We start from the raw sequence: 26,153 nt of genomic DNA, 5'->3' as shown, positions 1-26,153 counted from the left end.
GTCTTCATTGTTATTAAGGTAGGCTGTGCTGGGGAGGGACGCAAATCGTTCCATCTGAACCCATAAAATGTAAAAAGGAACCTGCATTTCCATCTTAGTGGGAAATTCTGCACAGATGCTAAAAGTTGCATTGCAAGTGTCAAAACTTTTTTCATTCATAACTGAAGCAGTTTATTTAATCAGTCAGGGCTGCCCTCTCAGATGAACTTCAGCCATCTGCCTCCCATTGCTCTAAATATTCTCAGCACCAGATGTGAGGTGCGTGTCCTTTCTTGTGTGTGTGTCAGACCTTCACCGTGATTTGTGCTGTCTGTGAAGTATCACATGCATGGGTTTAAAGTGGAGGCAGCTTTAGTTTTTTTTAGCCGGGATACAGAGTGTGAGAAAGTGCTAAAGGAAAGTGCTAGCTGCAGCTGATATGGGCCCCCTGGGACATCCCCTCTGCTGAGGTCATACTTCACTCTCCAACTCTCGTACATCAGTGCTGACATCACCATCGATCTCCGCCAAGCTGTTGCCATGGGTGACGTAAATGCATGTTTGCGAGTGAATGCTTTGTGTTAGGAAGGATCGTCAAATTTTATTGGCGTTACAGTAGTGCAGATGGACATGTTGCAGGTTTTTCTAAGTCTTTACAACTGATGAGTTATTACTTTAAAGGCAGTCGTTGATTATAAATCCTAATTCCTTTAATGCATCGATGCATGCAAGCTTTTTTCTTTTGGTATGCAGCTGTTGCAATCTGATGAGTTGGCTGTTTAACCAACTCATCCAGTCTGAGGGGGAAAAAACAAACTAAAACAGCTAAATAAGCCAGCATCATAAAACTGGATCTAAAAATTGATGTAAATAGTATAAATAAAATTAAAAACAAATGTTTTATCTTTCGGGCAGCACAGTGGCGCAGTTGGTAGAGCTGTTGCCTTGCAGCAAGAAGGTTCTGGGTTCGATTCCCGGCCTGGGGTCTTTCTGCATGGAGTTTGCATGTTCTCTATGGAGAGCCGTTTTAGCCAAAATTAAATAAATAAATAAATGGGTGAAATAAATAAAAAATGAGTAAAATAAATCAAAAAATGAAGAAAATGAGTGAAATAAATAAATAATTTGTTAAATAAATAATTTAGCTTTTTCATTAACCCATTTTTTTATTTATTTATTTTTCATATTATCAATTTCTCAATTTCCCTTTTTCATTAATCTATTTTTCATTTACCCACTTTTCATTAATCTATTTTTCATTTAACCATTTTTTAATTTAGCTTTTTCATTAACCCCATTTTTCATTTCTTTATTTTTCACATTATCAATTTCCCAATTTCTCTTTTTCATTTATCTATTTTTTATTTATCCCTTTATCCATTTACCCATTTTTCATTAATTTATTTTTCAATTAACCACTTTTCAATTTCCCTTTTTTATTAACCCAATTTTTTCATTTATTTATTTTTCCGATTATCAATTTCTCTATTTCTCTTTTTCATTAATCTATTTTTCATTAATCTATTTTTCATTTGTCCATTTTTTCATTTATCCCTTTATCTATTTACCCATTTTTCATTAATCTATTTTTTAATTTAAACATTTTTTGATTTCCTTTTTCCATTAACCCGATTTTCTATTTCCCAGTTTCATTAATCAATTTCTCATATATCCCTTTTTTATTTACCCAATTTTCTTTTATCTATTTTTCATTCAACATTTGTTTGAAAAATCTTTACTTTTCCCATTTTCCAATTCCCCTTATTTATTTAGTATTTCCTTATTTTCTTATTTATCACATTCTATTTCCCCGCAAAACTTAGGGAAAAAATAAATGCAAATGAGGAGAGGCACGTCATCAGGCTACAACTTCCCCAATTGGTTGGTTAGCGTCACACCCATACTTTGCTTCAAGAAAGATGGCGACCTACTAACGGGTTATCAATAAGCTGAAGCTCATTAACTTCATTAGAAAATAGTGTTATTACTCCTGACTTTAGTTCTCGTGTGGCCGCTCAGACAGAACGTGTTTCAGTTGGCGGCTCTCATGGACTCAGAGCTTCACCGTCGGGAGTTTTTATAGTTTGAACGAAGCGGCCGCTGAAGTTGGCTTACGATTGAAGGTTCGGGACACCTTCGTAGCTACCAGCTGTGATCCAACTATAAGGAACAGATTTTACTGTACATCGTAAGTGAACTGCAATATCCAGAGGCAGCTCTACGGACCATCGGGCTGAAAGAATGAGAGTGGAGAGCCTTGGAGATCTGCATTGGAGGCCATCTTTCAGACATGCACCGCTGCTGTCCGTCCAGGATCCTCCGGTTGCCCAGACGTTGCACGGTAAGCTACTAACGCTGATGTTTGTTTTCCAACTACAGTCATATTTAATCAATAGGGCTCAATTACGATCGCGGGAGTTTTTGAGTTGATCTCGGCAATAGGTGACAAGCTGAACGTCTCCAGGATGTTGAGACCAGCACGTCCTCTGATCCAATACATCTTATTAAGGATAAAATCAACAAAACGTGTTCAAATTAATGGCCCAACAGGTTGATTAAAGACAGTAAAAAGGTAGGAGTGGTTTCGAGTCATCGCCTTGTTTTACCTTTGTAAACAGACAACCGGAATACAGTGACATTTAGTGAGGGTACAGAATGGAGAATGGATAAAAGCTGAACTCCTGCTACAATCTTTGCCTCTCTTGGTTACATCCCTGAGGTGTGCCCACATGCATATAAAGTAAATATGACTATTAATTTAAGTATTTCTTTGTATGTATAACTTGACCACCTTAGTTTGCCTGTTTTTGGTCAACGTGTGCCTCAACATGTGGTTACTGTTCCTTAGAGGTGGACAGAGAACCCACAATTTATCCTCCAGGAATAACAGCAGTAGCACTTCAACATGTTTTTACTCAAAGTAAATCGTAGCTGAATAAGAAATTAAACAAGAGTAAAGAAGCATTTGGTAAAAAGTTGATCAGTACTGAGTAACTGATCAAGTTATCAATTATTTCATATCTAAAAAAAATACACAATTAGAAGGCCCAAAATATTAAGTTCAGTGGAAATTTTGGTATTTTAAAGACAAAATGAAAAATTAGTTTAAATAATAGTGATGCTTCATAATAAAATGACTTGAGTAAAAGTAAAAAGTTCAGCATAGTAAGAGTATTCCTAAAAGTTCATTTGAGTTTCAAAAAGTTACTCAACTATATTTAAGTAAATGTAATTAGTCACTCTTAAACTCTGCCCTTCTGAGGGAACAGGAGAAGGAACTGTTAAGGAAATAAATTAATCTTATTTTGATACTAAACATTGTTTCAATTAACAAATGAATCATAACACCCAGAACATATTCTGTTATGTTTATTCAAGGGTGAAGGAACAGAATGACTGGAGATCCTGGCTGAGAGGGACCAGGGCTGACAGTGAGGAGAACCGTCTGCACTGTGAGCAGCACCAGAACTCCTGATGGGTCTCCTTCAGGAAGAAGCAGAGAGATGGCCGACCTCCACAGAGAAGAGTTCACCCAAAAATCAGAGGAAAAATGAATGCTGGTGCTCAACAGAGCAGCCTCTTTTCTTAAACCCAACACACACAGGGTGTTGTGGCCCTGATTAAAAACCTGCTAACTTCAATTTAACTGAAACACAGAACATCCAGAAATGTGATGAACTTCAGCTATAGAGTGGAAATGACAGTGAGATGAAAACATTTGTCTATATCACTCTGTTATACAGGACATTGACATTTTAAAGTGTTTGTTCCAGAGCACCTGATACAAACGATAGCATTAGCTCATCCATCAGACATTTACTGAGGCCTGAAACATGCAGGGCAGACGACCTGAGGACTGACTGGTTAAACTATTTCATTGATACTTCAGATTGCAAATTTCCAATTGAAGGCGTCCGTAAATGAACACAATCATTATTCAATAAACCAAGCTGTGTGAAATAACTGCTAGGGTTGCTATTAAGAACCCAATATGTCATGTTTGTTCATTTCTACGTTGTCGTACATATAAGGTACTCCACTCACTGTTTAGCTTCATGTTGAAGAATCTTCAGTGTAATGAAACCAAAAAATAAAATGGGTCCAAAACTTTCAATCTGTATTCTATTTTTGTAGCTTTGTTCTATTAAGATTGTTTCGTTTATTTTAAGCCACAAACAAACGATCATTTTATTGTCTCTGGGACGTGAAAACATGAGATTTGATTAAATTAGAACTTCACATATTAGAAGGAACACAGATTTCATAATAATCAGTTTGTTTATTCAAAACAGTAAAATACAGACGGTTCATGCATATCAATGGTATAAGAACAGCCAATTTTTTTTAAATGAATGTGTCACCAGTGCATTTGGCCGAGTGTTCCTGCTCCAGAAAGCTGAAGGTCTCTGGTCATCCTGAAGCTGTGAGCCCACTGGGAGTCTGAAGGGAAACACTGAGACCAGAGGCCTGCAGGATGGACTGCATCTGAAAACATACATGATGGAAACATTAATGAATGTGCTGCGCCAAAAAGCTGTACTTTTGACCTGGTGGCGATGGAACCAGTTATGGTAGATCTGAACTTTGGTTTGATGACCTAAATATGAGAAGCTTCAGACTGACAGGATTTAGGTTAAAGCCACATCTTGTGAAGTTGGGATATTTTTCCTCCAACAGGATCCAGAGGAATAGCAACAAACCAGAAGTTGGACTAGAATTTATTTCAATGTCATTTGTGAATGTCAGCTTCTCATTTTCAACAGTGCATATGCATGTGGGCCACACTTGGCACACCTCAGGGATGTAACCAAGAGAGGCAAAGATTGTAGCAGGAGTTCAGCTTTTATCCATTCTCCATTCTGTACCCTCACTAAATGTCACTGTATTCCGGTTGTCTGTTTACAAAGGTAAAACAAGGCGATCGACTCGAAACCACTCCTACCTTTTTACTGTCTTTAATCAACCTGTTGGGCCATTAATTTGAACACGTTTTGTTGATTTTATCCTTAATAAGATGTATTGGATCAGAGGACGTGCTGGTCTCAACATCCTGGAGACGTTCAGCTTGTCACCTATTGCCGAGATCAACTCAAAAACTCCCGCGATCGTAATTGAGCCCTATTGATTAAATATGACTGTAGTTGGAAAACAAACATCAGCGTTAGTAGCTTACCGTGCAACGTCTGGGCAACCGGAGGATCCTGGACGGACAGCAGCGGTGCATGTCTGAAAGATGGCCTCCGATGCAGATCTCCAAGGCTCTCCACTCTCATTCTTTCAGCCCGATGCTCCGTAGAGCTGCCTCTGGATATTGCAGTTCACTTACGATGTACAGTAAAGTTGCTCCTTATAGTTGGATCACAGCTGGTAGCTACGAAGGTGTCCCGAACCTTCAATCGTAAGCCAACTTCAGCGGCCGCTTCGTTCAAACTATAAAAACTCCCGACGGTGAAGCTCTGAGTCCATGAGAGCCGCCAACTGAAACACGTTCTGTCTGAGCGGCCACACGAGAACTAAAGTCAGGAGTAATAACACTATTTTCTAATGAAGTTAATGAGCTTCAGCTTATTGATAACCCGTTAGTAGGTCGCCATCTTTCTTGAAGCAAAGTATGGGTGTGACGCTAACCAACCAATTGGGGAAGTTGTAGCCTGATGACGTGCCTCTCCTCATTTGCATTTATTTTTTCCCTAAGTTTTGCGGGGAAATAGAATGTGATAAATAAGAAAATAAGGAAATACTAAATAAATAAGGGGAATTGAAAAATGGGAAAAGTAAAGATTTTTCAAACAAATGTTGAATGAAAAATAGATAAAAGAAAATTGGGTAAATAAAAAAGGGATATATGAGAAATTGATTAATGAAACTGGGAAATAGAAAATCGGGTTAATGGAAAAAGGAAATCAAAAAATGTTTAAATTAAAAATTAGATTAATGAAAAATGGGTAAATAGATAAAGGGATAAATGAAAAAACGGAAAAATGAAAAAAAGATTAATGAAAAAGAGATGAATGAAACAGAGAAATAAAGAAATTGATAATCGGAAAAATAAATAAATGAAAAATTGGGTTAATAAAAAGGGAAATTGAAAAGTGGTTAATTGAAAAATAAATTAATGAAAATTGGGTAAATGGATAAAGGGATAAATAAAAAATAGATAAATGAAAAAGAGAAATTGGGAAATTGATAATGTGAAAAATAAAGAAATGAAAAATGGGGTTAATGAAAAAGCTAAATTAAAAAATGGTTAAATGAAAAATAGATTAATGAAAAGTGGGTAAATGAAAAATAGATTAATGAAAAAAGGGAAATTGAGAAATTGATAATATGAAAAATAAATAAATAAAAAAATGGGTTAATGAAAAAGCTAAATTATTTATTTAACAAATTATTTATTTATTTCACTCATTTTCTTCATTTTTTGATTTATTTTACTCATTTTTTATTTATTTCACCCATTTATTTATTTATTTAATTTTGGCTAAAACGGCTCTCCATAGTTCTCCCTGTGCATGTGTGGGTTTTCTCCGGGTACTCCGGTTTCCTCCCACAGTCCAAAAACATGACTGTTAGGTTAATTGGCCTCACCAAATTGCCCCTAGGTATCTCAATGGATTCAGTTAGGACAAGAAAGGAAATTTTTCATGAAAAATAAAAAATAAAAATCTTGCATTAGAAAAGAAAAAATAAAATTTACAAAGGTTTTCCAATATATTCAAATATTGTGAAAGCCTTAAACATCCATTACTTTTATTTGACTCAACAGTCCCACAGTCTCTTTAAATTAGTATTTATTTAGGCTTTATTTTGTGACATTTTTGTAACACCTAGAATGCATTTTGTTTTAGTCTGTTTTAGGGATGCACAATATTTGAAAATATAGCAATGCTGTAATTGCTGTAATAAAGTGATAATGATATTATCCCGTAATATCAATTTTCATCTTTTTCTCATCTGCGTCTCCAACACTGTTGCTTGGGGAATATCATTTGTGTCCAGTGTGAACATCTGCTGCAATAGACTCTGTCCAACTGGCTAAATTTGACATTAGAATGAAAAATGCAAGTTAACACTATTTGCCAATAATTATTACACTCCAAGATGTCCTTTGCGATATGAATTTTGGACAAACTGATGTTACAATAAGGATATATTTGCAATAAAACTGAAAAGACACACTAAAGTGTGCTGAATATGCATTTTCTTTAAAGCTCCCAGGATTAAACCCATACACATACATTTATTAATTTTTAAACATGTGTAAAGTATATCAACACAGGTCTATTCTTAAATGACTCATCAGTATTGGGGATAAAGAATTGGACATCTACAAAGTTCCTAAATTCAATGCCTAGCAAAAAAGAAGAAAAAAAATAATTCTACTTAGCAATGTTGACACCTCTCAAAGACAGTTTTATGTTCTCAGGTTAAATGTCAAATACAAAACAATTAGACAATTAGCATACATGAGTTAGACGGTCAGTAAAGATAGCAAATCTCTCAGGTCCTGTGCAGGATTGCCTTTTAGATGCTGCTCATCTGCTGTAAAACAGATGAGCTGTAAAACTTCTGCTCTGACCCTCCTCATTCAGTTCTCCATTTTTATAAATTTCACAATTTACTTTTAAAAGTCATAATACAAAACATGCTGTTCACATCTAGGTACAAGGATAGAGATAAAAAAAAAAAAAGCAGCCAAAGGTCACAGAAAGACAAAACCTTCAAAACGCTTCCATCAAGACGACTTTAAAAGACCACAAAAAAAAGTTTGGATCCCGTTATGGAATTTATTAAGATATTAGTGGTGATTTGAAACTTTTGTAGAGTGATATTGCTGTCTACAATAATAGTTTTTCCAAACGGTTTACCGTGGATGATTCAGAAAAAGCCATCTGCTGTTGCACAAATAAAACATGGCAACCGTGAACATGTTTTAATTCAGTGTGTGGCTAGGCTCGCGTTACGTTGCCAACATCTGTGTTAAAGCCGCCGCCACCTCCTTTCTGTGCCAGCCGATGCACTGAATCCTGGGAAGTGAGGCAAGAGTGCCAGCGGTAATCAGAGCTCTTTGTGTCCGCACACAGAGCTGCCTACGATGCATAATGGCTGTAATCCGCTCCTCTCAATGTGTCGTGAAACCTGTGACACGCTCAAAACTCCAGACATATTCCAGGCTCCGTAAGTTTTACAACATTACAGCTAATCAGGTTTAAAATGCAGGCTTCGCAGTAGCGGCAGAACCACAGAGAGTTGCACAATGGAGCCAGAGCTTGCAACACTAGACAGATTTGGAATTGTAAGAGGATGGATGTAGTCTTGAAGAGAAATTTGACTTTATGTGCAACCCTCTGGGGAAAAAAAAAAAAAAGTTTGCATGACACTTTATTTGAGTTAGTACAAATGTACCACCTCTAGCCATATAATTGGAAGTATATACACATATTAATGAATGTGTAGAACAATGGATTTTATCAGTTTCATTTCTTCTTGTTTATAATCATTATTGCAGAAGTAAATACATGCTTGACATAGGAAACACAATGTATCCATATCAAAGTAAATGCAAATATGAAGGGTTCTTTGAGTTCTAAAGAATTTCATCTCGTTCCAGTGCACATTCCCAGGCGCCATAGACTGACAAAGGTGACTTTCACAAGAAAATCGAGATGAACCCGACAAATTGCAGCAGGATCAAAGCCGGAACCATGAAAATGAGTAGGCTGTAGATAAAACGAACGAGGGACCAAGATGATTTAAGTGCAGCTCGGAAAATTAATCTTTTCTCGAAATAAACGAGGCTGCTTTAACAACATCAGAAAAGGAGTGGGCTCAAGAAAATCTACGTTAGGAATGAGGGCACATAAATTCAATTGCGCTTGCGGAGCTCACAGACCATGTTTTAGACACATCAAGATGTTGTATAACACAGCAGCTTGAAAGATATTTACAGACCTTTTAAACATTGTGTCACATTACAACTATAAACCTCAAAGTATTTTGTTCGAATTTTGTGTAAAAAAAAACAAAAAAAAAACTACAAAAGCGCCAAGTAATTGTGAAATGGAATGTAAATCAAAGATCGTTTTTTCTTTTCTTTTACAAATACTAAAAAAAAAACAGGATAACTTTTTACTCAGCCCCTTTGTGTTAACATTGTAGAACCACTTTTAGCTAAAATCACAGCCTCAAGTCACTTGAGGTCTGGAGGTACATATGTCTCTACCAGTTGTGATAGAAATTTCTTTTGCCCAATCTTCTTTACTGAGCAACTCAAGCTTAGTATGTTTGGAAAGACTGTCTACACAGCCAATTCCCCATGTTGTCACACATTCACAATCTTACTTAAGTCTTAGTCATGAGTGACTATTGTAGCCCTGAGTTCATGTTTGTGATCATGAACCTGTGCCATAACAGCCTCTAAAATGTTGTCTTTTATTATTGTCACTTATCTTTAAAAGTTTTAGAAATTTCCATGCCCCTGAAAATATAAGCATTCCAAACCTCCCAGCATTTTTCATGGGGAAGATGTGTTCAGAATTATATAAAGAGTTAGTTTTATGTCAAACACACTACCAAGCTTGATCTCATTTGACCAAAACACCAATTCTTTAACCTTCTTTCAGCAATGGCTTTCTTTGTGTTGCTTTTTTGTAACGTTATTAAGTGCACAATAAAGAGTAGTCCTGTCATGGGATTCTACTATCCGAGTTATGGCTTTCTGGAAATCCTCAAGAGTTACCAGAAGCCTTCTGGCTGTTTCTCCAATAATTTATCTCCTCGCTCTGCCAAGCAGGTTTGGTGGGTTTGGCAGATATAATTCTTCTTTTGTTCATCGTTTTACCAAAAAAGGCCTAAATCTATGAAGTCAACCTGATTCTGTACGGCCACAAAATATGGAAAATGTCTACAGCTACATGCTCATTGTAATTATCAATACAGTGTTTACTGTTGTTGTCACAATAATCTTTATGTAGTGTTGTCTTGCTCTTGTTTCGTCACCGAGACATTATTGCATTGCACAATGGACGTACACTGACACTGAAAGAATGCCATCACCATGACCAAAACAATCCTGAGTGTTCTCACTGAGCCAAACACATCACACTGTTCCCTGCTCTGAATTGTTGGCTGGCACGCAAACAGTACACTACTGTACAGTGCACTGCCTGTGTTGTGCCTCATTGGCTGTAGAATCTGAGGCAGTGATGTGGTGTAAGGCGTGTTGGCTTGGCACTCATTGCACACATGCCACCTGCATCATAGCGTCATTCCTTCTAACTTTTTCATCACCCGGAGATGCACGGTTAGCGACAGCCAGACATAAACCAAAAAGCAGCGTCGCAGGCAGACACAGACCAGCTGCACAGGCAGAGAGAGACATGGCTGAATCACAGATGCACATACGGTAGAGGCTGGACAGTCAAACTGTTCTTGGGAGGCTGCGGATGAAGTGATGTTTGTGCTTCATCACTGTCTCAGTCATAACAAGCGTGCAAAGTCAGAACGTCGGCTGTGCTGCAGAGAACCTCCAAGCGGAAAGCAAAAGACAGCTACACATTCAAAGAAGCTCACCTATGGTTTAATAGTGTGCATGTCTGTGCACACCTGTTGCCATGGCATTTGGCCCTGCCTTGGTATGAATAAACAGCCACACAAGAGCCTGCCCAGTACTGGCACAAACTGCAGCACAGTTGGCATGGACAGTTTCATGCATCAGAGGAAGAAAAGAAAATCTGATCAATCCCATCCAGTCAAACTGGAGCTTCTTTTAGGTAGAGCTTTTCATTATGGCTTCATGCAGTTTCAAAGCAACAGAGCTCAAAGCCAGAAAGAGATCTGAACTTGTGTTGGCAGCTAAGGCCTCGTTCTGCTAAAGCTGTCACTGAAGCGACAGCACTTTCTTTCTTTTTTTTTTCTTTTTACAAAAATGACAGACGTCAGATGTCTGGTTTGGTTTTGACTTCACTTGCACGTGCTTGCTTGCGTATGAAATGATTGACAAATTTTTTAGAGCAATCAATATGTTCACATCAGTGCATGCATCATAAGGGGTGTTTCTCACGTGTGTGTGATTACAACAGTTTGTTTCCTCTTCCAAATCAGGCAATCACAATGACACTGTACGTCAGCTCTTCCTGCACAAAGGGAAGTCTACCAGGGCTACTTTGACCTAAGAAAACTCCCTTTCCTCCAATTTCATTCCTTCTCTCTTCTCTGCGAGTCCCCTCACATCCACACCTCCCTCCATCCGCTCCCTCTTGTTTCTTGTCAGCTGGTGGGGAGATCCAGATGTGAAGGCAGAGGGAATTGGACAGGAAAAGGAGAGGGAGAGAGGGACAAAAACAGAAATCTACATCCCTTGGAAGACAGACTTCATTGTCCAAGACTCTCTGGACGAGGCTTTTACACACATAGACAAAAACAATTATGTGCACTGAACAATGGAGTCCCTCTGGACAACAAGGACCGATTGTGCACTCCATTGCAAAAGTTACAGCTGCCAGTTTCATTGTTTGTTTGTTGTTTTTTTTTTGTGCTATTTTATGTGATCAACCAACACAAAGTAGTGCATAAATGTGAAATATGGATAGGTATCAGGGAGAACTAAGCTTTTAAAGAGTTACATCTTCAAAATGATTTTAATTTTCCATCATACCACTTATTTTCAATTCCTTAGCAAGTATCATAGAGGTTTTACTGATTATACTGGGCAAAAAAAAAAAAAAGAATGCAGATGCTCCTTTACCACTTTTTGCTTCTCCAATGCCAGTAAGCTTTCTGAAAAAAGACTATTGCACTTTTCCTAAACTTAAAAGAAAGATATTCTAGGCTGTTTTGAAATGTTTTGGTCACAAAAAAACAAACAAAACACAATGATGATGATGGTGTGAAAAACTAAAATGATACATAATTGTGAAGTAGGCACGGATCGGCTACCTGAATCAAGGGTGTGTCAGGTTTTTAAAATGTAACCGTTTCAAAATTAAAGGAATATTCCACTGTATTGTTGCTCAACTATGAGATACCACAGAAATCTCATAAACTGTAGAAAAGCCCAAACTTTTCTACAGTTTTTCTCAGACTGTTGAGAAAACAGTAGTATTTGCTTCTCTCCCACCTTTTGCTGCACACTGCTGAGGGGCTGGCTGTAATAAGGCTTCTACTCTTGCTGACAAAAATGATTGATTAAACTGTTTCGAAATACTTTGAGTCACAAATAAAGTCTCCTCCAGGACAAGGACCACTGCTCAGTCTCAATCATGTTTGAAGCTCAACACAAAGTTGTTGGAAACTGATTGCAGGAACAGGTTACATATACACTGAACTTACCTTTTACTCTGAGATTTTAAGCTGATTATTGATTTAAGCTGATTTTTACCTGATTAAAATATGTCAAAGTTATATGAATCTGGCTGATGTAACAGTACATTTATTCACATGTACATGACTAATAAGTTAATTACGCCTACATAAAGGCCAAGATGTGGAATTACACACAAGTAATTTAATTTCTACACAATGACAAACACAGGCAAACTAAACACACCCATTGATCCTGGAACCATGTGAATTAAATTAATCGAATGAGTCAGCAAAACAGAGGCTATTCAGTCATGTACAGTGTTTGGGGAAAAAAAAAAGGCTTGGTAAAGAAACACACCAATCCAAACAAGAGTTTCTCCATATCCCTTTAACAATCCGCCGCATTAACTTTTGTTGCTCAAAAGTCAAACAGCTTGATTGCTGCAACCCATTCTCCTCTGGCAGAGGAGAGAAAACCAAATTAATGAGGCAAATATTTATTCTCAACAGAGGACCCCGAAATTTTAAATGTCAGTACTCACCGTGAAAATCTACCGAAAGCCTTCCCCCAGTCCGTCTGTAGAGTTAGCACACACCAACTGCTGAGAAACAGGAGCAACACGTCGAGCCCAGTGGAGAACAATGCATATCTGCCAGAGTTCAGCACAGCGTAAGCAGAGTGGAGACACACAGCGGTCCAGTCATCGGGGGCCGCCGCTCACATGGGACGCTCCGAAGAGGAGGGAGATATGAGAGAGAGCGATGGGAGAGTCTCACTCAGCCCAAAACCAAAGGAGGGTTCTTGTACTCCTTTCTCCACGTCTTGCAGCCTTCTTTCCGAATCTGTCTTGAGCAGTCTCAGATTTCGTGTCTGTTTCAAGTTGGCCTGGCCTTCCTCTGTTTGTTCCCTCCCCTTTCCTTTACTAGCTCATTTCTTCTGGGTTTTTTTTCTTTTCCTTGCTTACACACACAGCATCTCTTTGTTATTGAGTTATGAATAGTGAACAAAGTCCTTGATATGTTTCTCTTTATCTGGGGTAGCGATGCAGGGTTGTGCTAAGACACACCAAAGAACAAATAAGTAAAAAAATAATCATCACAGGAATGTTTCTCGTCACTGACCTTACATGCAGTCACAAAAAGCAAAAAAAATTAAAAGACAACTCAGATTGTAGTTCCGTCTATTTTGCGCCCTTCTCTGATGTCATCCTCTTTACTTAAAGCCTTCAATTCAAACGTGGCCCACATACCACACCGCAGAGGGATAGAAGTAGAAAAGCAGTGAGAGAATGAGAGAGAGAGTCAGAGAACCTGATACAGCTAAAAGTAACAATTATTTGAATGAGTCACTCAGCAGAAAGGTTTTTTTATTTATTATTCTGATGTTAATTTAAGAAAAGGAGGAGCAGTCCAAAGAAGAACACAGAAAAGTTGGGGGGGAAATTGGCTTATTCTGGAACGCTGTGCCTCCAGAGGATTCCCAGAGTTCACGGGAGAGGAAGAAATGGGAGAACAGAGAAGAAATGGAAGAGAAAGGGAGGAGAGACATGGGCTTGGATGGGAACCAATGTACTTCCCATCATCTAAAGTCCACCCTCCAGGATGCATTTAACCAAAAACATTTGATGACAGAACCAAATAACATGAAGATAAGAAACAATCCTTAAACAGACTACATAAATACACAAGATAGTGGATACTTATATGGATTCTTATATTTATAAATATATTTATGTCCTAGTTCAAGAAGGACCAGAAGGAGTGTTTGTACGACAGCGATGGATTGGAGCACAGCGAGATGGACCAAACGGACTTCCTGAACATCACAGGAACCAGAAGTTCTGGTTCAATGTGTCATTTCTCTTCACAGGGTGGTCATTAATCCCCCTCTCTGTGAACAAGCCATAGCAACTCTGGGTTGTCATGGGAACACTTGACACCTGAAGCTTGTTTTTATTTGTCTGGTTGTCTGGCTTCATCTTATACCCCTAAACAAAAACGTTGTATAAATACATAAGTTCTGTAGATGTGGAGAACCGGAAATAAAGATATTGTTCTAGGTTATAGAACAATATGACCAAGCTTTGGAGATTTGACAGATTGCTGTTGGAGGAACCTACAAACACATGGCCACCCATCTAAAATTACAGGCTGGGCAAGAATAGCATTAATCAAAGAAGAAGCAAAAGAGGAATTTGGTAACCAACAGTGGCTAATCATAAAAGCCACAAAATCTGCTATTTGTGAAATAAGATAGCTTGAGCTAAATACAGGAGAATCCTGGAGGAAAACCCATTATGGACTTGCAAAAGACGAGCTGAAGTTCACCTCCCAGAAGGATGACGAATAAGCATACAGCCAGAGCTGCAGAGGATGCGATAGAATGGCCCCGGTCATGACTCTGACCAAAATCCAAGAGAAAATCTGTGTCGAAACTTTGAAGTTGAGGATCACAAAGCAGTCTATTCAATCTAACTAAGCTTGTGCTACATTGCAAAAAATAAATAAAAAAGTGCAAAGTTTTTAGCATAAAGATATGCAGAGCTGGTAGAGGCACTCCCCAAAAGACCCGCAGCAAAAAGCGGTTCTATGCGTTATTGATTCAGTGGGGTTTAATGCAGAGTAAATGCACAGATCAATTTTCCATTTTTTATATGAAAAATTTGCTAATCAAATCAAGTATAGTGTGCTGATGTTGTCTATAACAAGATCCAAATTAGATACATTAACCTTTGTGGTTATTAGGTGACAAAATCAGCTATTTTTAATCCTTTTTCATGGCAATATATTGCTGCACCATACATAGGATGCTTTCAATCCAGTGACACTTAGACTGACCCGTATAACCACTTTGGTAAAGTCCCATTGCAGCAGACCTGCATCCTGTTTAGACCTGCCGTCACAACATTTAGAGAAGGAGGCGTACTGAAAGAGGCTGAAGTAAACATGCACAGAGAAGGAATTACAGAAAATCAGGCTGAAAGTGAATCTCTACGATGTGCTCTATGACCAAATTATATAAACAGACAGTTTTCTTTACAGTGTATACACATACTTCCCATCTGACAAAATGTGGTCAGCTCCCGCGGTTGAAGTGGTTGGAAAGCACATTTCCTGTGTATGAAGTCAAGTATGTCGAAGAATGTGTCCATTTTTTAATTTTTTTTTTTATATTTCGAGTCGTAAAGCAACATCAGTGAGTTGTGCTCTGCACACCACCGCGTTCCAGTCTTCAAATCCCAACACAAACATATAAAGCTATGTGAAAAAGGATTTCCTTTATTGATCCAAGCACACTAGCACAAGGGGTGCTCATTATGGAAATGTCTGCCAAACATGAGTATGCAAAACACAGACACAGTGATAATGTGCATTTTTTTAGGCATCTTTAATGTTTGGTATCAGCAGGTGATGAAACATCAAAGAGCCCCTGCATCTCCTGAAACAGAGCCGCCTTTGAATGCATGCAGATCAACATATTAGCAGACACACATGAAAGTCATTTTGTTTGATGTGATGGGTTATCATTTTCCATAATAAGCAAAAAAAAAAGTCCATTATGAAAGTATAATGTAGCTTTTCAGCTTTCATAGGACGACTTTTCATTTATGGAGTTACAGGCCTACAATTGATTTAGGAGAACAGCACACACAGTCATCAGAGGCATGAGTGTCATCTTAATCCCGGAGATTTTGATGATTACTTTGATCTATTCTTTTTCCACAAAGGCTGCTGGTACATAAGTTGAAAAAGTCATGTCCTTATTAAACAGTCATGAATGGAGAGGGATTTTCAGCCGTCTACACAGAGAAGCAAAATCTATTTTTATAGTACAGTCAGAATCACAAAGACTCGGCTATCTGACCTGAAGGACAAGGCGGCGGGTCTTCAAAAAACTGTACCAAAACTGAAGGATGGTGGTCCCAGCATTATGACGCTAGATTAATTTGCTGGCAGAAAATCTATCCTGCATTATGTAGCTGCCACCATCATCACTGACACGTGCGCAATGCACAAAGCAGATGAAATGTTGAACTATCACTAGTCACTCCAAAAATAATAATTTCACTTCCCTGCAAAAGAAACCTGTTGAAAAATTACTTTACCCTGAAACTGCAAGGGGTATGAATAATTTCAGATGTAACTATAAATGGTTGAAAATTGAAATGTAATTAACTGAAAACAAACTAAATTACACACACAAAAAATTTAAATAACTCAAACACATTTTTTTTTTTTTTTTACTGCTTTTTGGCTCACCTATATGAGAAAAAAAATCCCTTAGTCTGAGTCTTGCAGTCACCACAACTAAAATAAAGAGATCCCTCGACGACACCAAATTCCATGCATCCTGATACAAGATAAAAAACAAAACACGTATCAAATGACTCAAAATCAATTAGAAGAAATTAAATAGGCCATTCAATTACTTTTTGAACCAATCTGGTCCCTCCTGAGGCAAACAATCAAGCCAGAAACAAATTAAATCTGAAGATGACTGCTTGCCGTAGGTCTTATTATACACCAGGACTAGATGACAGTATTTGGCAGCATGTGTGAGAGCTGCAAAGTATGGACATGTCATTTTCCCAAAAGACTTGGGAAATGACCAAATAAATATAGATTCTTTACTAAAAGGACTTGTGGAAAGGTCAGACACAAATTAATACAGATGAAGAGAAAAACTGTTTAAGTGCTTTCAGTTTCAGTACAATTTTCTGATATTTCAACACAGTAATGAATAGTACTTTTCTCTGTGACCAGTAAAATGAGAATTCAGTGAAACAGATCCTCTCCAACATGCAAGGCAAGACAGACCATCTAGACAGAGGAAGTGTTAGATTATGACAGACTCACTGTCATAATCTAACGTAATCAAGAAGGATTACAGAATCTTGAGCCATATGTTGGTGCACTTATACACATACAGGATTTTTTAGTTTTTCAATCCACTAAACTAAAAAAAAAAAAAAAAAGCCCCACAAGGGTCAAATTCAAAAGAATTCATGAATTTCAAAGCACTGGCAAAGAATTTAGCAGCAACGCCACATTGCTGCTAAGTGCTTTATATGCATCTGCATATAAAGCAATTTATATGCAAATGCAAAACAAGCGTCGGTGCACAAAACTAGAGAATAATCAGCACAGGGATCATCCACTTAAATGACCTGATCCACTAATATAGACTGCCATTAATGAGCTAGCAACCTTTACAAACACACTCATGAGGAAAAGGCGCGAGAAAAACATTGTATGTAAAAAAATTTTACGTATCGTGTTTCACTGTTTGATTTTAGACTCGATTTCAATGACCCCACTGAAGAGGTTGAAGCACACTGCCACAAGGGGGCAGTAAAGATCTGGTTTACTACAGTCATGTGAAGACAGACATGAGGAGAGATACTACACTAAGTCATGCCAAAGCAGGGAGTGAACGTGATGAAAGACCGCAGCAGAAAGCAGTCAAACAGACGGAGCCACAGAGCACAAAGAGCCGAGGTTTTAGAGAAACAGTCCAAGACGCTGCTCTCACACACAATCCCTTTACAAGACATGTTTAAGTACAAAAGCTCGAAAGACAGAGCCGACATGGATGTAGCAACAAAAAGCCAGGCGAGAGGGGGGTTGTTTCTTCTCTGCTTATCAAGCCACTAAATCAGGCTGCTGGTTGTGGGGACATGCTCTGTTTGAGTGGCACCAGCAAGCTTGGCTGTAAAATTAAATGAGCAACCATTCTGTATTCCGCATTAGTGTCAGCGCTGCAGGCTGTGTATGGGTCTCTGTGTGTGCTGATGAAGAGAGACAGGCGAGCTGGAAAACATAGAACCTCCATTACATTTAGCCTGGGGGGTCAAGGAGTCACAGAACCCGGGGTCCAGCATGTGAAACTGCACTGAACTTTTTTTTTTTTTTTTTCCCCCCATACAAAGTGGAGGGCTGTAGCGGAACCAGAAGGTCAAGTCGCTTCTGGGTACGAGTGTCATGTCAGTTCTTTCAGATTGATAACATCCACTCCAGCTTTTATCACTTTGGTCTAGTTGAAATATTTAAGCAACACTTAAACTGAACTGCAGCAATTAATTAATAGCCAACAATGGGTCATTACTTGAAGGTTTTATTTGATCAGAACTGTGCAGACGTAAAAGATACGGCGCTGTGGTAGATAACTGGGAAGCACGACTCTTTCTGGTGGTTTCTAGGGAAGAAAGATGACTAACTGTCTGAGAGACATCCCACTTGTGGTCACAGTGAGAAATGAGCAGTTGGAGGGAAAATTCTGCAGACCCATTTTCACTGCGACCAGAGTTTTTCACACAAAGAATGAGATCAGCTGAAAAAAAGATGAGGCTGTGCAGCTGGACCATTCTCTCGACAGCTAGCCACAAGTAATGCCACTAACGGTATATTCTCCCTCAAGCTGATCCTTTTAGGTTGCTTTTGTGTCACAAAGTACTTTTTTTTGTGTGTTTTTTTTTTTTTTTGGGGGGTGGGGGGTAATTTATAAAACATTAGTCTTTTAACAATACTCTCAGGTCTTTTGAACGACAAAGTCGGCAGTTTTTTTGTCATTCAAAAGGGGTGAAATTTTGTTTAGATGTGAACGTAAAGCTCTGAACATGAAGGTGGCACCAAGGAGGCAACAAAGAACAGTAAAGATAAAAGTATAAGTAAACAAGCAAAAGCCCAAAGGCTAAAACTGTATAAAGAGATCGCCGTTATCCGTACGTAGACAGATTTTCCTTTCTGTAACATAATTGATCCCTTTGACATAAAAAGGTATTGTAGTCCTAATAACATACATCAATCTGAAGCATAAGTCTTAAATAATTTTAAAAGTGTGTATATTCTGATCTGTGTCAGGGTTAGTTGCGGCAGAAACAGAAAAAACATGAATTAAGCAGTAAGACTTCTGCAAATCTTTCACCAAAATTTGCACAAGCCACGGCTACAAGTTATGCATTTGCTTTAATTTGTAAATAATTGGTGACTAGAATGCCAAGCAAATATTGAGCACCACTAATCTCTCCCCAGCCTATCTTGTCATAAGTCACTGTCTTTATCTGTTCCCAACCTCCTTCCCCTTTTGTTTCACTCCACCGCAGAGCCCAAAAATCATAGTTCTGGCAATATGCATTTCAGTCCAGAGTAGCAGAAATCCAACCAGAGAGCTGATGATTGCCTGTGATTACAGTCTGAGCCGCTTGTCTGGGCTCATCTGACCGAGCCTGAGGTAACGCACCCTCCTCACTCGAGTCATTAACTGGAGAGCGCCGAGGCTATGAAAGGCTCGCCAGGGAGCCAGTGACACGTTTCCTTCACCTTGACATCGCCCGGAGGTTATACCATTCATTTTGGAGTAAAATACTGTTCTGGGAGGTGAGAATCATGTGAATGAAGGGCCTGTGATACATAAAAGGTCTCACAGTGTGGGGCGCTTCATTCCCTTGGTTCTAGCCGTTTAGTGCTCTCTGAACTATTGGAACCTGCCGATGAAATTGAGAAAGTAACTGTGTGTGAGGAAAGGATTGGACAGTTTGGGACCGACTGCAAAGCCTCCTGAGGCAAATTTCTGATAGTGGGTTGTGTAAATTGTATATGACAAAAACTGTGAATCCATGTGGAATCGAGTGTCAAATTGTCCACAAGAGTGAGCAGTTTGAGGGTTAATGTGATGACATTATTGGCTGTGATCGCAGCTAGAGCTTTGTCCTGCGTTCTGTCTCGTCATGACCGTCTTCTTTCTAAACTGACCACCAAAAAAATAAATAAACAAACGCAGGACCAAGAATCCAAGACAAGAGAGCAAAAAGCACACTAAAGCAGTTTTTAAGAGTTAGACATCCTGATTCATCAACTGATTTCCAGTACACGTCCCTCCAGATTCTGCAGGATGATCAACAACCGTCTGTCGGTGAATGAAATGCTGGATTACCCTCAGAGGAGCCTTTACAACCTCTCACCCCTCACTTTTTCCCATCCTTCACCATCTCTTGACGACCGCTTCACCTCGGCTCTCCGGGGATTGGAGTCCAGGCAGCCAAGTGTAATTAAAAGTGCATAAAGAGAGATCAGCCTCTCTACCGCTGTCTCTGTTCAAGATTGCCTCGAGGCTGAATCTGCCAAATGTCCTGCTCTACCGGAGCTAATTCATTAATAAATTCAGCAGTTTCACTTTAATTAAAATGATTAAAAAAATAAATAAAAATAAAAAACTACGCATGTCTTCATACAAATACTCTCTTACTGGTTGAACAACACCCAATGAGGAGCAGAAAAAGCAAGAGAGCAGGATACAAAAGACAAGATGCAAGGAAACAAAATATCGAAAACCTACTATGTTAAAGTTATACATTAAAGGTATGTGAAAAATTCTAAACTATATACCAATAACTCAAGTAAATTGCTGTAAATCAAAAGTTTTGCAAATGTGCTGTCAAGTACTATTGAAAGACTGCAATTATATTTAAGGTATTACAGTTTTAAAGGAATTTACAATAATAAAAAAGTCCCAGTGATTGTTTTGTTTACTTACTATAAAGAAAAAAGCCCATTGCATTTGTTTGCATTTTCTCCCAAGCACATATAGACACAATTCACACCCTCAAAAAGCTGCCTTTTATGCTAATTTTGCATAAACAAATAGACCTAAACCTAAATTCAGTGTAAAACCTAAAGCTACAGCATGAAACAAAAGATACTTTGTGACAGCTCCCAGTAGTTTAGAATAAATTCCACTTTTCCATCAACTGTGTCAAACTGGTTGTGTTCTGAGCATATAAAATGTGCGAGAACCACCCTTGCCGAGAATACTGATAACAAAATGTCTAACTGTGTTTTATGTGCCTCCTTATAAAGAGTTTATATGCATTGGCCATTACCTTGCATCAGTTTTCCAAACTACTACTTTTTACCCATTACTATTTTTTGTTGCTTAATAAAAACTTATTAGTTCCTCTAAAAAAAATTGAGGATCATTATTGCCCATTGGGTTATATTTTCTAAAGTCTTTATGCAAAACACAGTTTCTGTTTTAGTATCGTTCCTCAGAAGCTTCAACTTATGAGTCTTTCTATTCCCTCAGTGTGTGCCAAATCTCACAAAGATAGTCTGCACACATCTTGGCGCTCTGCATGAATCCCTTTGCCAGTCAGTGATTTTTCTTTTAATCTTTGCTTCCCTCTGTTGCAAATTAGTTATTCAGTTTCCTTTTATGAGGACAGCAGGGCATGCTGTTTTTTTTTTGGGGGGGGCGTTCAGCTGAGGAGAATTTATATCAGACAAATAAAACCAGGGTTGAAAAATGCAATTCTCACCTCCTTCCACTTGCCGGTTTTCTTTTTGTCATAAATGTGATTATTTACACCCACTGTGAGTGAGGCACATGAGCTTCAAATTGATCAACGCATCCCTGAAGCTGCTGGAGAGGAGACGGAGATGAAAGCATTTGGGCAAACTTCACTTGAGTGAAATGCACTGAAAAAAGGGGTTAGAGGTAAAATGCAGTTCATTTCATAAGAAAATGCTGACTTCTGTTAGAAATTGTTTTTCAGAAATGGGTGCACATGAACTATCTATATCCTCAAGGCTCTTCGAGTAAGGGGAGTTAACGGACTAAGAGAAGAAACCGGGTATTAAATAACCAGAGGTACACCACAGTTAATTATGTGTTGTATATTTTGCAGACACAGTGATTGCGGATTGGCCAGATCTGGGATCTGGAAGGTATGGTGGTTTACGCTGCAGTGAAACATAGGGATGATGGTAGATGGGGGTCTATTCTGGGGTTGATGTCCATTTTGTTTTATGCAAGTGGACTGTAACAAAAGCAGCAGATAAAATTACCAAGAAACAGTTTGCAAGTTTCCTAGAAAACTGGAATCCTTCCCTTTTGAATAGTTGTTCTAAAGCCATGTTGTATTTGAGGGACAAATACCACGAAAAAAGAAAAAAAAAAAGAAGATTTTTCATGAGACGTAAATTCTTTCACGTTTTTTACAAAATGAAAATCGAAGAGCATCCACCTAAGGATAAGGAATCAATGAATATTTATCAGTGCAATGCGATAGTCATTTCAAATAATCAATATATCCAAGACTGTTTGTTTATGGCCAGTAGCCTAATGCCCTTGAGACTCCGCTGGGTGATTTGTGTCCCCATACATCAGTGCTCGCAGGCTTGTGTTTATGCACGCTCACTCACCTACAGACACACGCTGCGGTGGCCCCCACTGGGTCATGGACCCCATTAACACGACGGGTTCCAATCTTGTCCAATACGAGCCAGCGTGGGGCTCTGAGACAAAGGCCTGGAACGGGGGCTATGCTCACAAATTCAGAGAAAATATGTCAAGAGAAGAGATTTAAGATTTATGATTGTGAACAGGATGTGCTCACAGTGTGTGGTTTTAGAGTCTCAACACGTGTTGCCAGAAAGGAATCAGTGAGTATTATCTTTATATACTCACGGACACACACGCATGCGCGCCCATGCACGCGCACAGAGACCGGGAAGCTGCTGTCTACACTCAATGGATGGGGGCTTATGATTCATTTGTGACAAAATGATTTCTCCAGGGAAACTGACGTCGTTGGGTATTTGGTCAGACAGACCAACAGCAATAGGTCAAATTTTGGGATTTTAAAGGGACATATTTGAGATTTTGAAATGACTTTCCATTTTCAAAGCTTTCTTTTTACGATGACTTTGCTAGACCCTGCTGATTATTTACAAAAATGTAGGCGGCAGTGGATCACAAGTGCTCTTTATGAGTGCAACAAATTCTGAAAATAAAATGAAAGCATTTCCAGTCAATCATAGAGCATTCACCTAAAATACCATCATGTTTTGCTTTTGAAACTGTTGCACTTTTTTTTTTTACCAGACTGTACATCTTTTATATCCTTTTTTAATAATTAAAAAAAGGATATTTCACAGCATGAAACATCCAGTGACATAAGCAAAAATGCAAAAGTAGAAAATGCCAAAAAAAAAAGAAAAAGTGACATGACTAGCAACCTGCTGTTCCTTATAATCAATATAAAAACAATATTTCACCATCATTATGTCGTCAAGTTCTGAAGTCTTAGTGGCTAAAGTGCCATTATAATGATGTAATTACACTTTCCCCCCGAAAAAGCTTGGATGTTTTCACTTGGCCAGCCTCCGTTTGAAATATGGACGTCCGTCCTGAGCTATTTCTCTCCCTCACCCCATCTCCGTTCCCCTCGGCTGCCTTTAATTACAGATTGAGGGATAATCGAACAGCGGTGGGCCAGCCCAAGAGGGGAAAATGCGAGCGGCTGCCGGTGATCACAGAAGCCAGCTCGGGAATCACCTTTAGCTTCGGAGCCTAAAGAAACGCTGTGTGGCCACGCACCCCTCCCAACCCTACCCGCAGACACTTGTCAGAAAAATGACTGATTGCCATGTCTTTACACAAGACAGAACCAGACTGGAGGCCTTCAAGCTGTGCCAGAGACGGTGATAGCTGACAGGGCGAACAATGGGGTTTTGTCAGAGACGAGACCCCGGCTTTCTATTATTCCAGAAAATGAAATAAAACAGGTGAGTGGTCGCTGTAATTATTAGGTAATGCTACCTTTGCCTTGTATTCTGTAAATGTGTTTTTTTTCTCCCCCTTTGTGTCTCTTAATATGAACTGACGAGAAATAATTGATGATAAAGCCGGTGTCTCTTAGCAGGATCTGCGCAACCAAGCCCGGAGCAACCCAGAAATTCCATTTAATAAAGATTAGCCCTGTTTCTTGCAGACCTCATTCTCGTTCTTAATTAAAAGATGGAGATAGAAAATTGGTGGGCTCCAAGTATAAGAAAATAACCCCAGGACTTCTTACACAAAAACACAGCTCAGCGCCCACATGAAAGGCAGAGACTAATGCATATTTAATGCCAATGGGAAGCAGCTTCGATCAGTTCCTTCGCAGAGAGGGCTGGAATCACTGTTACCATAACCCTCTGTTCCTTGGGCTGTGTGAATGAACGCGACACACCATGCGCAAGTGGGTATACAGCGAGCACGTGCGCTCGCGTGGGAGTGTGTTTGTGTGTCTGCAGGGGGTGGGATGGGCTCACTGAGCATGATTGCACAGCAGGACTTAGTTCCTGTGTAAAGGAGAGTAACACAGCAGGGAAACGTACACACAGACACTTCCTCACATCATTGTTCCAGCTTCATGTAATAGATTTCTTCTATTTCATCACACAAAGAAAATAACAAGAAATGATTTCTGTCACAGAGCGTAGCCATCGTTATGGTCCTGGATAACTGGAAAAAAAAAAAAAATTAGAGTTAATTTAACTTTTAGTCTTCAAATTAAAGAGCTGTTCACATCGAGATTTTGATCCTTTAAAGTGATGAAATCTATGGATTTCTTATAAAATATATTCATGTACTTAAATCCTTTGTATAGCAGAACTTCTTCATGCACGAGACAACATGTAAAACAGGACCAAAAAAAAGATAGAATGAGGATTTTCTTTCAAATAGCAAACTCACATACAGTGTTTGTGAATGTCGTACCATATTTTATCATCAGGTTATTAAAACTCATTTAGTCGGCAATTAAAATAAGATGGAAAGGTCAGAGCTACTGTTTAAGAATCTTTCAGGAGCCGGCAAAGCCTTGTAGTCGTTCTACTTTCTATTTTTAAACTCTTACGGCTCACTGCTCCTATCATTAGGTTTGCGTCATTCCTGGACAGCAGCTATTTTGCACAAGGAGCTTAATTCTGCTGGAGGTTTCGTCCCGTTGTAAGCGAGTTACTTCTCTCCACTGACACCAGGTACTTGCTAAGCATGAGAAATCAGTTAATTGTTACAATCAAGCACTGCATTGATTACAATGCATCTCTTTGATCATGTATTGTCAGCTGTACTTATTCTAAAACTGGGTTTTAGACTGTGGACTACAGCAGATCAAAAGCGATCAAGATAAAAAAAAAAACTAAAAAAAACACACAAATAGTCCACATGCCAACATTCTGAAAACCACAAATCACACTTCCTACCAGTTATACCCACAATCTTGGTTCAGCAGTAATGCTTATACCATCAGCCTAATGTCAGTCAACATTAATGAGAAAAAGTGAAGACAAAAATGCACTACAGCTAGAAAGAGTTATTTGAGTAAGTTTTGGGGTATGGTGGCTGTTTAAGGAAATCTAACCAGAAATCGAAACACTTTAAACAAGAATAAAAAAGTTTTTGTCACCATCTGTTCTTGTTTTTCCATGCATAATAGCATCCAAGTCAAACTTCAGGTTGATACTAATATCATTACTTTTTATAGAAATATTCTACTTTCTGGAATCAAAATATCAAATTGTTATTTCATCATTTCAAAAGAAGTAAATACAAAAAAACAACACAGTATTCATATTCAACATGTCTAGCTGTTTTACCATTTCCCACGATCTTTTACTACTCTCCACATGAAGCTATGAACTTATCAGAAATTCGTCCCCTTAGCTTGTTAGCTCCCAATTTAATTTAATTCCCTCATTCCAGTCATTTGAGGCATCGATAGCCAAGTTAAATCTAACCGAGTTGTTTCTAAATTTAGTCAGCGGTCTGTTTATAGAAAACACTTTGGGATATTTACATATATTTCATGGCCCACCGCTGCCAAAAAACTGGCAGAGAATTTTCTCCCTTAATCTTCCACATGTGAGACGCATTTCAGGGAAAAAAGCTGTCATACTATTTAAAAATTCAAATCCATGTTAGAAATGGTAAAAAAAAAAAAAAAAAGGCTCCTCCACAGTGTTTACGAAAGCCAGCAGACCACCAGAAAACCGGCTGCCTGCCTGTTGATCCTCGATGTCTAGTCTCAATTCTTGTGGCCCGCAAG

At 38.6% G+C, this 26,153-nt stretch overlaps 1 protein-coding gene and 2 long non-coding RNA genes across 9 annotated transcripts in view; 1 reads left to right on the top strand and 2 right to left on the bottom strand.

Annotated features, from left to right (window-relative positions):
• The window catches only part of sash1a (SAM and SH3 domain containing 1a), a 192,658-nt gene that overhangs the window by 66,884 nt on the left and 99,621 nt on the right, over window positions 1-26,153 (bottom strand). Inside the window, exon 1 of one of the 7 annotated variants that reach the window (XM_008397749.3) lies at window positions 12,825-13,158. The exons of the other annotated variants lie outside the window; for them this stretch is intronic. The gene's annotated coding sequence lies outside the window, so the exon portion shown is untranslated. Of the gene's footprint in view, window positions 1-12,824; window positions 13,159-26,153 lie in introns of those variants that run through there. 7 annotated transcript variants of the gene reach the window in all.
• On the top strand, window positions 993-4,093 carry LOC145549763 (uncharacterized). Its single transcript, XR_014085614.1, has 2 exons — window positions 993-2,320; window positions 3,358-4,093. It is a non-coding gene; the product is annotated as an uncharacterized LOC145549763 (long non-coding RNA).
• LOC145549762 (uncharacterized) lies at window positions 4,239-5,898 on the bottom strand. Its single transcript, XR_014085613.1, has 2 exons — window positions 5,153-5,898; window positions 4,239-4,464 (listed from the first exon to the last, which is right to left on the bottom strand). It is a non-coding gene; the product is annotated as an uncharacterized LOC145549762 (long non-coding RNA).

Source organism: Poecilia reticulata, chromosome 21 (assembly GCF_904066995.2).
Source record: "Poecilia reticulata chromosome 21, P_reticulata-male-v2, whole genome shotgun sequence".
NCBI lineage: Eukaryota > Metazoa > Chordata > Actinopteri > Cyprinodontiformes > Poeciliidae > Poecilia > Poecilia reticulata.
This window is presented reverse-complemented; position numbering and strand designations above follow the sequence as displayed.